Here is a 15,496-nt window from a genome sequence, read left to right on the forward strand (position 1 = left end):
CCAGTGTACAGAAACGGAACGGTTGAAAAGAGGCTAATGGAGCGAGCCCCCCTCCCAAGATTGGCTCCCACGCGGTCCCAGCAGGTCTCAGGTCCCTCTTTCTCATGGTAATGAGTGGGGGGGACGAGAGGGCGGGGAGCGGTCCCGGCTAGGTCACTGCGGCTTTCCCTCCCTCTCCCCTCTACTCCTCCCAGCCGCGCGCCCTCTCCGCCCCCCTCCCGCTCCGCCAGAGTCGATCCAGCTCTGGGCCGCGGGGAGAGGTTCTCCGCAGAGCAGACAAAGCCCGCAGCCGCGATGCGGGGAGAGCCCGGCTCTGCGCGCAGTGGGGGCCAGGATGGGGTGTCTGGCTGGAGTGTGGGACCCCCAGGAAAAAGACGGGGTCCCCTCATTCCCAAGCGGCAAGCCATCTCCCCTCATACCCAACCGCCCCCCAGTCTCGGAGATCTGAGGGGCACCGACTGGGAGGTGAGTTAGTTCACTGCCTTCTGTTCATTGGAGGGGAGCCTGGAGGGCTTTGGAGTGAGGTGAGGAGCTTGAGGGGGTGGAGGGGAGGAGAGACGGGGGGGGGGCAGAGAGTGGGAGGCAGAGGTAGTATTAAAGGCATGGTGTGTGACTGAACAGTTCCAGGTGAGAGCCGTGAGCTCTGGGTGCCACAGAAGGAGGGAGGAGAGACGCTACCGAAATGGGGACCCAGACTTCCTTCAGGCCTGGCCATGCATACAGCTTGGAGATCTGTTCGCTACCCTCCACCATCACTCTACCCCTCTCTCCCGCATTGAAAATTCATTAATTCAGTTCCTTTGACTCTCGAAATTTGGTGAAAGTAAAAATAAGTTTTTAAGGCATGAATTGGGCACTTGGGCACTTTTAGAGCGAGTTTGGGGAAGTTGAAGTATAATGCAATCTTCTCTTCTCCCCTTACCCTACACCATCAGCATGTCTTTTGTCATTCTTTTTATGCCTGGTCTTTCTCAAAGGAAAGACCTCCTGCAGCATGAGAGCTTGAAGTCAGACTTTAAGTAGAACTTCCCAAAAGTGTTTGATAAGAATGGGTGGGTGAGCTACAGTAGTAAGGTGTCTTTTTTTGGAGCGCCTTGGAAACCAAAGTCCGAGCTAGTTTGTGAGGTAAAGTCCTGCTGGAGGCTGGGGGACAGATGAGTGACCTCATAGACCTGGTACTATGAGGCCATGAGAGAGGGCTGAGCTGCCAAACCCAGTTCCCTAAATTGATTCTTGGAAAGAGTACATTTGCACACCAATAGAGGGTGGGGGTCAGACTGGAGGATCTCTGGAGGGGTTAGGGTTTGGCACTCTGTGGGGCTCTTGCTTCTTTGCTAGGCAGAAGATTCTGGAAGGGGAGCCATGACTCAGGAACCACTGGAAAACCGTGGAGTTGGGGAGGGGTGCCCCCTGGATCAGGCACTTAACATAAATTAACAACATACCTTATTGAGGGATTGGGTGCCACCACCTCCAAGAAAGAGTGGGAGAGGAAGAAATGCAGAGACAAGACCCTGTGGGAGTTGGCTGTTCTCTACTCTTGTCCCCTCTCTTTCTGCCCCAGGACCCTGGATTGGAGGAGCAGTGGTACTGGGGACCATAGGGCTTTCATTGGGTGGAAGGTTCCTACTCTGTGGACCAGGTGACTGTTTTTCACATTAATAGAATAGCAAACAGTTGCATAGGACTTATTATGTGCCAGGCATTTTTGTCACCAGCTGGTCTGAGCCTTCCTGTCCCCACCCAAATGAGATTTCCCCCTAGACACCCACTATTGAATTGGCCCTGCTTCCACTTTCCTCCCCACTAAGCTAATTAAAGCAGGAGGTTAATGACCAAAGAAGCCTTGGGGATTTGGCCAGGGAGGAAAACAAAGGACAGAAACTTGTGTGTATGAATGAGGAGGGGTACAGCTGCTGGATGGGAAAGGGTAGATAAAGGGGTGGGGTAGGGGAGGCGGTGGTCCCTGCTGGACCCACCTCACTAGTCCAACAAGGACAAATCAACCCCCTGGATGCTTTAATGCTCCATATGGCCACGCTTGGGTGTCCTTTGGAGACTCCAGGCAGTTATCCAAGGTGGGAGAGACAATTGTAAACCTGGCCCCTGGAGGGTAGGACATGTGTGAATGCACTTAGGTCTGTGGCAGGGGCACACACATGGGAGCGAGCATGTGCCTGCAGATGGTATGGGGCATGTCCATCCACACTGGGGACCACCAGAGTGTCCACAAAGCAGAGGAGCCTGAGGGTGGGCACCTTGAGCCAAGCTCCAGGACTGGGTTTTGATGAGTCCTTCCCTTGCTCCCAGAGGCTGGTGGCCTCCTTTGTTCAGGGGACTCTCCTCCTCCACTGACACTGTTGGCCAAGCTAAGTTTCTCTCTGAGGCCCTCCTTTTCCTCCTTCCCCCTGCCTGCCCAACGTAGAATTATGACGATTAGGGCCCCAGGCCTTACTTAAACAATTTTGCTTGGAAATAGATGGCTTTACCCACCCCAACCCTCACACTCTGCCTTATGACCAGAAAGGTGTGTAGGTGGCATATCTCTCCCCTTCAGGACCTTGGAGAATAGGACTGTGTGTCTTATCTTTGTCATTGTCAGCCCTCCTGGCCCCCCAGTGCCCAGCCAGCTCAGGGCCCTGCCTAGAGCAGAAGAAGCTCAGTAAGAGTGTGTTGAGTATAACTGCATATTGGAAGCTTCATGGTGTAAGAGAAAGGAGCAGGCCTCTGGAGCCAAACTGTTGCCTCTTAGTTCTACCCTTTGGACATTTATTTACCGCTGAACCTCAATTTCCTCATCTCTAAAATAGAAATAATAAGCCAAATTTCTTGCATAGTGCCTGGCTCCTCTTAGGTGTTCAATCAGTATTAGTTTCCTAGATGTTTTCCCCTTGCAGTTGACTTTGGCTAGACTGTGGTCTTCATTAATTCATTTATTCAGCTAACTACTTCCTAATGAACTCTTAGGATGTGCCAGGCACTGGAGGAGATCCTGACCCACCAAGAGTCACTTGAAGTCAGTTCTAGATCTAGACTTGCAAAAATAAGATCATCCCAAAGAGCAGATAATTCCAAAAATATTTTTTTCTGTTGAGCACTGGAATGCAGGGGAACTCTGTCTCTAACACACACACACACACACACCCCAGGCTCCTGGCCTCAGGCCGGAGGACAAAGAACCCTGTGGGAGCTGTTGAGTTGGTTGTATGTGCAGTGTGTGTTCACGTGCAAGTGTGTGTGTGTGTGTGTGTGTGTGTGTGTGTGTGTGTGTGCATGTGTAGATAGGCCTGGCTGCAGGGCAGGAAAGGTGACCTAGTTGAGAGTGGGTGACCCACGGTTCATGAGGAGGCTGGAGGACAGGGGTTGGGTGGGTGATTAAGAGTGCTTGTCTGTGTATAGATCTGTGTCTCTTTTTTTTCTGAGCAAACCTGGGCACCTGTTATCACTGTCTACACACCAAGTCCCAAGGGAAGGGGGCACACACCTAACACCTGCCCCTCCCTATCCTATTCTCAAAGCCTCGAGGGAGGGAGACACCCACTCCCTCCCTCCCTACCTAGCAAGGCTGCCCCACCTAGCTAGCTAGCCCTTATAGAAGTTATCTCACCCATCTCTGTAGTCTTCTCAGAATGCCTTCTCCATCTGTCCTAGTCAGGTGGGCCTCTTCTCCTATGGGGCTTCTGTTTTCTTTTTTTAAATGCCCCTCCCTTATGGGAAGTCCACCTTGTTATCTAAACACCATCCTTCCTGCTGAGAATGCAGCCAGAATGCAGCCAGTTTTCTCTCTGTTGCTGGAATACACTCGACTCATTAGTTTCAATCAATGAGAATGTATTGGGGAAAATCCTGCAGGACATACAAAAGAAACATCAAACTTGATCTCTGCCCTCAGCAGGACACAGAAACTAGTCTGCATGACCCAGTTAACATGGACAAATACGAGTAAATGTGAGGGCAAAACAGTATTTGGGACTTGGAGGGCTACAGGATTGGAGGAGAAATGAGGTCACTGTAGGTCCTTCTGTTTTTGTGGACCTGATCTCCAAGGGCTTTGAAGCCCAGCCTGAGGTTTGGACCTGGACAGAAAAACACCTCCACTCCTCTGCTGGGACCACCACTCCAACATTCCCCCTACCAGGTCTTCTGCCTTCTCTGATTTCCCCAGGGAGAGCAGCTCAGAGGGGTTGGGGCAGAACTGGGGTTCCCCCAGGGACAGCTGGCTGACAGGGCCCCTCTGGGACTCAGGCTGGACCCAGGCGTCCAGGAGGCGGGTGATACCGGAGCTGTGACAGTTGGTCCCCAGATTCCTCACCCAGTGGCGCCAGCTCTGGTTTCGAGCTAGGGTGGGGGTGGGGGTTCCTGGTGCCAGCTAGGGCTGAGTACTCTCTTGGGGCAGGGAGGGGGAAGCAGTAAACATCCCCTTGGTAGGTTGTTGAGGGATTTTTCCAGTGCCCTCTGTGGGCCAGGCACTGTGCTAGATACTAACGGGATACTCAAACATGAGACACAATCTGGCACAGATGAATTAAGTATAGACTCATAGGTGGAACTGCAATTGAATGAGTGAATGAATGATTTCATCAATTATCTAATGGCCTTTTTTTACAGAGGAGACTGAGGCCCAGAGAACCCAGGTCCTGTGACTCTCTTGTGCCTCCTATTCCATCATGTTTCCTTTTTCAGGAAAAGAAAGAGGAAACCAGAGAGAGGGATGGGAGGGACTTGCCATTTCCTGAGTGCCTGTTTATTTCGAGGCTCTCTTGGCCTTTACAGACTTGATTTCATTTGATCCTATTCACAACTCTGTGAGGCTGGAATTGCCATCTCTGCTTAACATTCGAGGACCTACAGCTCAAAAAGATTAAGTAACTTGCTCAGGTCACACAGCTGGTAAGTGGACACTCCAGTGTTCAAAGCCAGATCTGTCTGACCCAGAGCCTAGGGCCCCAGAAGTAAACAGTGACACCCAGCGAGTTTCTGGAGGCCGAGAAGGGAGTGATCACTAAAGCTGGAGCAGTTTGGAGAGGCCTCCTGGATGAAGTAGATCTGGAGTCCCTGAAGGATGAATGAAGTTAATTGGAAGGGAAAGGATTGGAGGGATGGCTAGAAGTTAGGGCCAGAGGTTCCCAGGGAAACTTGCTGGTTGGGCAGGTGGCCAGCTTGCCTGGATCCTGAGGGGCAGGGGACAGTGGGAGGAAAAGCACTTTTGAATCTTGGCCACAAGGTGGCGTTGCAGGCCAACTACTGGGAGTGGCTCCAGTCCGGGCTGTGACACTAGGGACCAGGTGTTTCTTTCCTGTCCAGCTCCGTCTCCATGCCCAGCCCTGCCTCAGGTGTCATCTGAAGCTCCCACCTTGCCCTTTTCTGGAAGGGTATCCAACACATGGGAGAGAGCAAGAGGCTACCAGTCTATTCTTGAGTCACGTGGCTAAGACCTGATTGTCTCCATGGTCCAGGTTATCCTGATTCCTCTCCAGCTGCTTAAGATCGGCTTCACATCCAGGGGAGACACTATTCAGGGTACAGGCTAAGGAAACAAGCACTGAGTCCAACTGACTTGGGTCTGGAAGGGGAATGATAATAATACCTAATAAGCAGTTAAATACAGGGTGTACCCCCAAAAATGTATACACACTATAACAGCTGATAGCTCAATTTTGAAAATGAAATGTAGTTTAATAAATACTGCCTTTATAATTACTCAAAGTGTGTGTATGCATTTTTGTGTGACACCCTATATCGATCACTTGCTGCGTCAGGCACTGTTCTAAGCACTGCACATAACACCATTGAACAAGACAGATAAAGTCTTTACTGTCCCAGAGCTGGTAGTCTGGGAGGGGAGGGGAGACAGATGACAGTAAAGAATTGATCATGTAATTTCTGGTAGTGGTGATTGCTCTGAAGAAAAATAAAGCAGGGTATGGGAATAGAAAGGTATAAAGTGATGAATTTAGAAAGGATGGTCATATTGTGAGAATTTAACTGGACATATATAAAGCACAGTGCTTGGCATTGTGTTGGCTATTGTCACTATTATTTTGTGCCCTTGGCTTCTGCCCCTCTCCATTGCCATGTTCCCCAATTTTCTCCATGTTTTGTCCCTTTGGCCCAAAGGGACAGGAAAAGCAGGTGCTTCCATTTTCCTGGCTTGGAACCAGGAGCCCTGAGTTTTTAGTCCTGGCACTACCATAACAGTCCAGATGTCTCCTCCCCCAGCTTTCTCTGCTTCCAGTAAAGGACCAGCATCCACATGGTTGCTCAGGCCAGAAATCTGGAGCCATCTGTGATTCCTGCCTTTTCCCAAACTTCTTCCCATCCAGTCCATCAATCAGTCCTCTTAACTCCACCTCAAACATTTCCCAAACCCATCAACTTTCACCTCCACTGCTACCCTCCTGATCCAAGCTACCATCATCTCCTTCCTACAGTAGCCTCTAACTGGTCTCTCTCCTTTGCTCTTGTCTCCTCTGCTCCCTCCAATCCATTCTCCACACACTGGCAGAGAGATCACTTTTTAAAAAAAATATGATCATGAGCCCTAGCCAGTTTGGCTCAGTGGTTGGAGCCAGACTGAAGGGTCCCAGGTTCAATTCTGGCCAAAGGCACATACCTCGGTTTCAGGCTTGATCCCCAGCCCTGGTGGGGGCGCGTGCGGGAGGCAACCAGTTGATGTGTCTCTGTCACATCGATGTTTCTCTCCCTTTCATTCTCCTTTCCACTCTCTCTGAAAAGCAATGGGAAGAGTATCCTTGGGTGAGGATTAAAAAATATAAATAGCCTGGCCAGGCGTGGCTCAGCGGTTGAGCATTGACCTAGGATCCAGGTGATCGTGGTTCGATTCCCGGTCAGAGCACATGCCCAGGTTGTGGGCTCGGTCCCCAGTCGAGAGTGTGCAGGAGGCAGCCAATTAATGACTCTCATCATTGATGTTTCCCTCTCTCTCTCTCCCTCTCCCTTCTCTCTGAAATCAATAAAGATACATTAAATAAATATATATATATATATATATATATATATATATATATGAGATCATGAAACTCTTCTTTAAAACCTTGTATTAGCTCTCCATTGCCATTAGATGCAAGACCAACTCCTTCATGGTTTTTTTAAATTTATTTTTTATTTATTAATTTTAGAGAGAAAGGGAGAGAGAGAGATACACAGAGAGAAACCGATTTGCTCCTCTACTTATTTATGCATTCATTGGTTGATTCTTGCATGTGCCCTTGCCAGGGATCAAACCTGCAAACTTGGCATATCTAGACGATGCTCTAACCTACTGAGCTACCTGGCCAGGGCCTTCGTGTGGTTTAGAACGTCCTTCATGTTCTGGCCCCTGCACAGCTGTCCAGCTGACCCTGCCCTCCCTCCCATTCTCCACTCCAGCCACGTGGATCTTCTTTCAGTGCTTTGAGCACAACATGAGAATAAAGGGCACCAGGTCCTGGAACTGGATACAAGAGATAATTGGAGGTGCTAGGGAGATGATGAGCGGGGAGAAGCCTAACCTCTGACCCTCAGGCTCTGGGGAAGGGGCCTTGTGCAAGGATGCTGGAGTTAGAAAGTGCCCTGGAGGCCCTATGGCCCAAGCTACCCCACACGCAGTGGTGAGCTGGAGGTGCCTTGCACCTGCTGGTGAGAGCCCCCTTGTTCAACTTGAAATCAGCCATGGTGAGAGAATTTACACCATGACAATTGGCAATTGCCATAAATCAGGGCTTTCCCCCACTGGTTATTAAACATGCACAAGCACGCCACTGTTGTACACTCTCCCGCCCCCACTTTACAGAAGAGGAAACTGAGGCCCAAAGATGTGGAGTGACTTGTTCAGTATCACACAGTCATTTTCTTCCTTTCATTTATTCAGTTAATCATCCACTCAAAAATATTTATTGAGTGCCTCCCCTATGATAGGTTTTGGAGAGACACTCCCCCTGTCCTGGGGGAGCTTCCAGTCTGGTGTAGCTTGCAGAACATGTAAACTGGCTTTGACAGCACTGTGGTCTAAGTACTTGCAAAAGGTAAGTACTGGATGCCACAGCAGACTCAGGAGGAGCATTGAAGATGCTAGGGACAGGAGGAACTCTGTATACCAGGCTGCCTGGTGCCCTGGCTGCCCAGTGCCCCTTATTGCCAATTTTCTAGAAGTACTTCCATGCTCTTCCAGGTGGGTAACTCTACACATCTCTTCCAGGCAGCCTTCGCAGATTACTAAAGGCCCATTGGTTGGCCCAAGCCCTGACATCAGACCTGCGCAGAGGGACTAACTATTCCCTGTGTTTCTTTGCCTCTCCTTCCCACACTGACCAGGGCTCTTCAGAGCAGGGGCTGTGTCCAGTCTCAATTTTTATCTTTCTTGACCTCTAACCTCTGACCCTGCTGGTCCCACCCTCCTTCTCTAAACTATTCCCTCGGCATTTCTTCTACCTCCCTGGGTGCCCCTTTTCAGTCTCCTCGGCCCGTCTCTGTCCACATGGCCAGTGGTTCCCAGGCCTGTAGTTCACTCTGCCTGGAACATGCTTTCTTTTGCCTGTCTGCAGCAGTGTGGATGTCCTCCAAACCTGGGCTACCGGTGGGCGGGTGGAGCTGCTGCCTACTGCCTGTGCAAATTACTTAATGCTTGAACCTGTTTTCCCATTAATAAAATGAAGATAATAGTAGCAATTACCTCATGGGATTGTTGTGTGATTAGCAGAAAGAGGCATGTAAAGTACCTATGTAGCATCTAGAGGGTGCTTAATAAATGTTGTTTTTATTACTCAGGACTTAGTCATCCCTTTCTCAGGGAGGCCTGCTCCAAAACCACCGAGCCTGGGTTCGGTGTCTGGTCTCTGCCCCCTAGCCTCCTGAGCTGCTCCTTTTGAGGCACTCATCGTAATTTAATTGCTTCTCCATGAGGACGAGAACCATTTTGGGCACACAGATGGTAAATATCTGTGAGCCCATGAGATGGTAAATATCTGTGAGCGGATGAATGAACAAATGGTGTGGATGACTGTCTCCCCTGAGACGGTAGAGAGCCAGGGCCTTCTGCCACTCAGGACTAGCCTGGACACAGCCACCCATAAGAAGGTGGGGCTGGTCCCTCCAGGACAGCAGATGGCGCCAGTGCCTGTTGGTCTCAGCCGGTGGCCACCTCCCTTGCCCTTGCTGATCTCACATCTCACAGCTGAGGCAGCAACTGGGCCAGAGAGCTGGAGTCCTGAGGCCTGATGGGGCTCCAGGCCCCAGGCAGCAGGGGCTGATGCGCGCTCACCGCTCATGGACAGGTGTTTCCCAGCGAGTGCACAGCTAACTTGGCAGGAAAGGGAGTGGGGAGGCCACTGGGAGAAGGCCCTGGCTGAGGGGCTGGGGGCACAGACGGTGCAGTGGGGGTAGGTTGACAGTATCTTGGGGACATGAAATGAGAGGTAGTTGAATCAATGAGTCAAAAGCTGAGATCTAGGAACCAGACACAGCGTGGGGGACAATGTGGTGAAATCAATCAGCGAGAAAGGAAGGGGAGGCCCGGTTTCTATGGCAATGGTAGTGTTTGTGGCAAGCTGGGGACTCCTGGGTCCCCAAGGCTTGTGAATCGTGATTCACCACAGGAAAGGGGAGGTTGTGGGGGGACTGGGTGCTGGGGACCGGATGCCCTGTGGCTTCTCCGCAGTGCTCAGCATGCGCTCCAACCTCAGCCCCTGGGCCTGTGCTCTACCAGATACGAAGAGGGGAACTGAGCTCTCTGCTCACTGTACATGCACATCTCACTATTGCTCACAGCAGCCTTGCGGAATTAATGTTACCCCATTTGATAGAAAAGGAAACTTTCACCCTTGCCCAGGATGACACAGATAGGATAGGACATGAGTGTCAGAGCCAGAATTAGAACCCAGGCTAGTCTGACTCTAACTATGCTTGTGAAGACCCAGAAAGCAGCAAAGTAAGAACAGGGGCATGGAAGTTAGAGTGTGGCTAAGACTTTGGAGGAGATGGGAAGGGGCCCTCCATCTCCCCAGCCTCCCTGCCTGCCCTAACCTATGTGCCCAACACAGATTGGGAGGGAGGCTGGTAAAATGCACGGCCTGATGTGTGCCAGGAAATGTGGCCCACCCTGCTTCTCACTCTTCTCCTTTTTTTTTTTTTTTTTGCTTAATCCCCACCCAAGGATATTTTTTCCATTGATTTTTAGAAAGAGTGGAAAGGAGGGAGAGAAGGGGAGAGAGAGAAACATCGATGTGAGGGAGACACATTGATTGCTTGCCTCCTGCATATTTCCCCGACAGTGCTGGGGATCGAACATCCAACCTAGGTACGTGCTCTTGACCAGGAATCGAACTCTCAATCCTCAGGTGTGCAGGCGACACTCTAACCACTTAGTCACACCAGCCAGGGCGTCTCCTCCAGTTCTGGCCCTGGGGACAAGAGTGTGTGTGTGTGTGTGTGTGTGTGTGTGTGTGCGCGCGCGCGCGTGCACATGTGTATGTGATCATTGTGTCTGCTGTATACCTCCCCCAACACGCTCCCCACTCCCAGTCCCTTTTGGAGCCTGGGAGTTCCCAGCCTCCCTCAGTTGCCTTCAGGACAGTTTCGTTCTTGTTTGGTTGTGGCCCCCCCAATTTCAGTGTGAAAGAGGTATCCCCATCCCACCCCTGGACCCCGATGGCCTGTGAGAGGGAAGTCCAGCCCTTTACCATCTCTTCCCCTGCAGTGGAGGGATGGAGGGCCTTGGAAATCTTCCAGGTCAGTCTACTTGTTTTGTAGGTGAAGAAACTGAGGCCCATAGAAGGAAAATTTCTCCAAGGTTATAGGGTGAATGGGTGGAAGAGAGAACTGATCCCTGTGTCCTGACTCTGGAATTTGGCACTGGGTAATTGGGAACAGTCAGACAAATGAACACAGGGAGACAGAAAATCAAATCAAATGGGGTAACCTAGCATAGTGTAGCAGTGGGAAGAAGGCTCGCAATTCATGTTCCACCTGTCTGCCATGTTACATCAGGAATAATGGGGGTGAGATCATCGGAAAGACTTATTCATATGTACATCAGGGGTATGAGATCTGGGCTAAAGCGGACTGTGTGATCCTGGCAAATCACTTACCCCCTCTGAGCCCCAGTGATAATGCGGGGTATTCTATCTCCAGGGTTTTGGAGAGGAGAGCTGGGGTGGTGGGCAAGTGCTTGTGAATTATGGGTTGACATCAATGTCCTTGTCTAGTGAAACTGGGAGACAGAGCTGTCTTGCAGTGCAGAGGTGGGAACAGACCAAAGTGCTTGACCCTTGATCTCTGGGAGAGCAGGGAAGGAATGTGAACTTCTGACATGCTCGATATAAGCAACAATCCTCTCCCCCTGGGGTGGGGAAGGTGGGCAGCAGTTTTCAACAGAGAGGAGGGGGCTGCCCAAAGGCCAGGGAAGCTGAACACTAATTAGCTCTCCCTCCCTAACTGGACTTCATTGCCTCCTTGAGATCAGCAATTAGGAGGCTGCATCAATTAGCACAGGCAGGGTGACAGCACAGTTGGGGCTGGTCAGTGCTCCCCTTCAGGAGGGGAGGCAGGCAGGTAGAGGGCGGCCCCATAGAGAAGTTGCCCTGCTGCCCAGCCCCTCACCGCTCAGCCGCTTCAGGAGCTTCCACCTGGACTGTGGCTTTTCTGGCCTCGGTTTATCCACTTTCACCCGTTTCCAGACTTTTCTGCCCAGACTTGTGGGATCTGGGCCTGGCTCTTCCATGGGCTTCTTTGCAACTTTGGAGTTGACAGCTGTGGGGTCAAGGTTGAGAGTGTGCCCTCAAAGCCAGCTCTACCATTTATTGGTTGTGTGACCTTGGCTCCATTGTGCTTTGTTTTCTCACTGCAAAAGGGAGCTTATAATTACCGTCCCTTCACCCTGGCAGGGTAGCTCCTTTAGAGTATCGTCCCAATACACCAAGGCTGCGGGTTCAGTCTCCCCACAGGGCATATATAAGATTCAACCAATGAATGCATAAGTAAGTAGAACAACAAATTGATGTTTCTCTCTCTCCCCTCCTTCCTCTCTCTCTAAAATCAGTACATAATAAAAATAAGTAAATAACAGTGCCTTCTGTGCAGGGTTATGGTGGGATGGATCAGGTGGCTATCACACCTGCACTATTTAGAACAGTGTCTGGCATCATAAGCACTCAGTAAGTATTAGCTGTTATTAAAATTCCCACTCCAAACCTCAGCTTTTTCATCTGAAAAGTGACAAATTGAAGGGGTGTATGCTGAAAAATGCTGAGGTCCCACCTCAGGCCAATTAATGAATCAAGATATCTGAGACTTTGGGCATTGGCAGTTTTGAAAACCCCTCCCCCAAGCCATTTTGATACCCACTGAGGGTTGAGAACACTGGATGTGTGGTCTCCAAGGCTCCCCCAGCCCTGACCCCTGAAAACTCTCCAATAAGCCACCCCCGCCCGGCACAGTGGCTCCCTGTCCTGTATCACATTGGACTCTGCACTGCCCTGGAGGTGCTACCTATGTGGCCAGAAGCAGGTCCCTCCTCACTCACCTGGACTGAGTCTTCCTCTATAGAATGAGTAATGACCTTGCTAAGCTCACCTCCCAGGGCTGCCTGGAGATAATGTTTCCGTAGTGATAGGACCTGCTATAAACGTTAGGCAATTATAGTGTTCCGTCCCTCAACAAACACTTATTAAGGGTCTAGCATATACCCTATCTCCTTTACACATGGTGACTATTGAGTTATAAGCTCCTGGAGAGATCTGTCTTGACCCATCAGGCAAGTCAAGTTCTCGAGCCAGCTTTTTTTTTTTTTTAGCTCCATCTGGGTATCAAATGAGTCAATGGATGGAAAGAACCTAGAACAGGCCCTGACACATAGTGAGTGCTCTATAAACAGCAGCTCTTATTACTGCAGGTGGTATTGTGACTATGCTCCAGACTTAGTGTGCAGAGAGGCCTAGGTGCAGAGCACGCATGGAGCCCCGAGGAAGGAAGGCAGTAAGGGGTCCGGGGGAGGAAGGTGAGACCAGAATTAGGTATTGAAGAGTGGGGTGTGTGGGAAAAGTAGACGGAGGAGTTGAGCACTTTGAGGGTGCTGGTTCATGATGGAAGTATGGTGAAGCTGTCAGCTCAAACACGAAAAGAGCCTTTCCATGTTCCAGGCGCTATGCTGAAGGCTGGGAACACAGGAGAGGGCCAGGCTCCCCCGGCCTCTGCCCTCTAGGATTTCCCCTAATGGGGGAAGACAGTGGCATGCAGACAGTCACTAGTGTACGACAAGAGATGTTGGGAGCTTAGTGGTGACACCTAGCTCAGTCTTAGTGGCACTGGTAGCTGGAGGTTGAGTAGGAGTTGGTCAGAGGGCTAAGCATGTGTCAAGTTCAAGCAGGTTATCTTAGATGTAAGAAGAGAGGTCGGGATTATTGGAATTGAGAGTGCAAACGAGGAGGCTGGAGATACAGGCAGAACTGGGTCACGGAGAACTTTATAAGCCCGCTCAAGGAATTTGTACTTTATCCCAAACACAGTGGGATGCGTGGTTAGTTTGAAGTCTAGTGGAAACATGCCGAGGTTGACATTTTGGAAAGATGGCTGCGGTTCAGGGAGGAGAAAGGATCAGAGCAGAGGCAAGGGTGGAGGCAGGGAGGTCGGCTGGGAGGCTCCTGCAGTTTCCCAGGCCAGGGGTGATGGTGATCAGGATGGGGAGCAGGAGGTCAGTGCACAGAATGGAGACAGATTCTGGAGGTAAGATCCTTAGGGCTTGGGGACTCACTGGCAAAGGGAAATGGAGGGAGAGCAGAGTGGGGCTGGGGGTGTTGAGAAGACGTGGAGAACTCCATCTGGGACATCCAAGAAGGGATGGCAAGTATGCGAGTTCTGGGATCACCCCTGACCTGGGAATGCTTGGAGTCCTCTTCCAAGAACTCTGGAGTGGAAGGGCCACTCACCCTTGGCCCAGTTCCAGGCTCCCCATCTTTGGGACAGGCTCAGAGGCACCCTGTCAAGGGTGGAACCCTCCCCAGCCCAAAGGGAGGGATGTGCTCTTGCCTGCTCCAGGACACGTTTCAGGGGGAAGGAGCAATGGAGACAGGTGAGTTCAGGGAGCCCCTCCCCACCTCCCAGCCTCTGGTCTCAGTTGTGGCTCTGGGGTGGGTTCCAAAGAGGAGGCCAGAAGCCAAGCTCTCTGGTCTTGGGGTACACAGGGCAACAGGGTGTGATGGCCACACCACAGTTTCAGGGGTGCTGGTGTGATGAACCCCCTCACCCCTAAGGTAACCACAGCAGACAATCACTGAAGCCTCGACTGGCCAGCCCAGCACTTCTCCAGCCCCTCCCTCGGCGCCTCCTTGCCTCCTTCCCCTGCTCTTTGCCCTCCCTCATTAAGCTTGGTTTCTGTGAGAATGTGATTTGAATTAACTCTTGGGAGAAAAATCACAGAAACCAGGAAAGGGGGGCCATGGGGAGGGGGCAGTGAGTCATGTTTCCATGTGTATTTTTCAAACTTTCCGATGGGAGTTTGGAAAACAACACCCTTTTTGTTGCCAGCTTGGACCTGGCTCTTCAGGGGTCCCTTGTCCTGTTTCTGGAGGTCTTGCCCTAACTGCTGCATCCTGGCCCACCCTTCAGGTCTGCTTTGCTTCCTGGGATCCCCTACCCGTCTGGACCAGCTCACGCTATTGTAGGGGCCTAGATAATTCCCTCCTGGGGTAGAGTTTCAGTCTTTCCTCTGGGGTCATTTCACAGTGACAGCCCTCCATCTACCCCCATTTCAGGGTGGACCCATGGGGCCTGCAGCCACTCTGGCCAGCCCTTCAAACTTTGAGAACCTCCATCAGCACCAGGGAGCCTGGACTCCAGGAACCTCCTTTCTGCTCCAGCAGCTTCCTCTCTGTGCCCTTCCCTCCCATTTCTGTACCCCAATTCCAGAGGACCTGTGGCAGAGGGTGAGAACCTATCAACCCCCAGGGAGATGCCCTGCAGAGCAAAGCCCTCACCCTGAGGGGGTAGGTAAGAAAGAGAGCTCCCTCCTGCGTGCTGGACACATCTTGGGCCCTGGGAAGGGGTGTCATTCTGCATACAGAAGCTGAGTCTCAGTCAGGGTAATGGATGGGAACCTTCAGGATGGCGGAGGGGACGAAGAGGGCAGCCCTCGCCCCAGCTGGCTCCTCCTCACAGGCTGTGAGCCTTTCTACCCTCCCCCAAAGTCCCATCTGCTTCCTTGGGGGTCCTGGACTCGCTGTTCCTCTCCCCTGCCCCCTCCCAGCTTCTGTCTAATCCTTCCTGGCAACAGTTGCAATTCCCCAGGCTACTGTGCCCATGCCAGTGACAGCCCACATCACATGGACCACATCTGGCTCCATTTGGGCACACCCTCCCGTCTTCTGTCCCTCCCTCTCCTCTGCCCAGGGGCTAGAGCTGGGAGTGCCCCTGAGGATTCCTCTTCTCTGGGCCCATCAACAACCCCCCACCTGCCCTTTCACAGCCTCTAGTGGAGTTACTCCTTTCCCTCTTGTCAGTGTCCTTG

General features: G+C 51.5%; 1 protein-coding gene across 1 annotated transcript in view; it reads left to right on the forward strand.

Moving 5' to 3' along the window:
* Nucleotides 1–220: 220 nt before the first annotated feature.
* The window catches only part of LMNA (lamin A/C), a 43,247-nt gene continuing 27,971 nt past the window's right edge, over nucleotides 221–15,496 (forward strand). Inside the window, exon 1 of the mRNA XM_081120640.1 lies at nucleotides 221–465. The gene's annotated coding sequence lies outside the window, so the exon portion shown is untranslated. The remainder of the gene's footprint in view (nucleotides 466–15,496) is intronic.

Source organism: Miniopterus schreibersii (genome assembly GCF_964146895.1).
Source record: "Miniopterus schreibersii genome assembly, chromosome: 19".
NCBI lineage: Eukaryota > Metazoa > Chordata > Mammalia > Chiroptera > Miniopteridae > Miniopterus > Miniopterus schreibersii.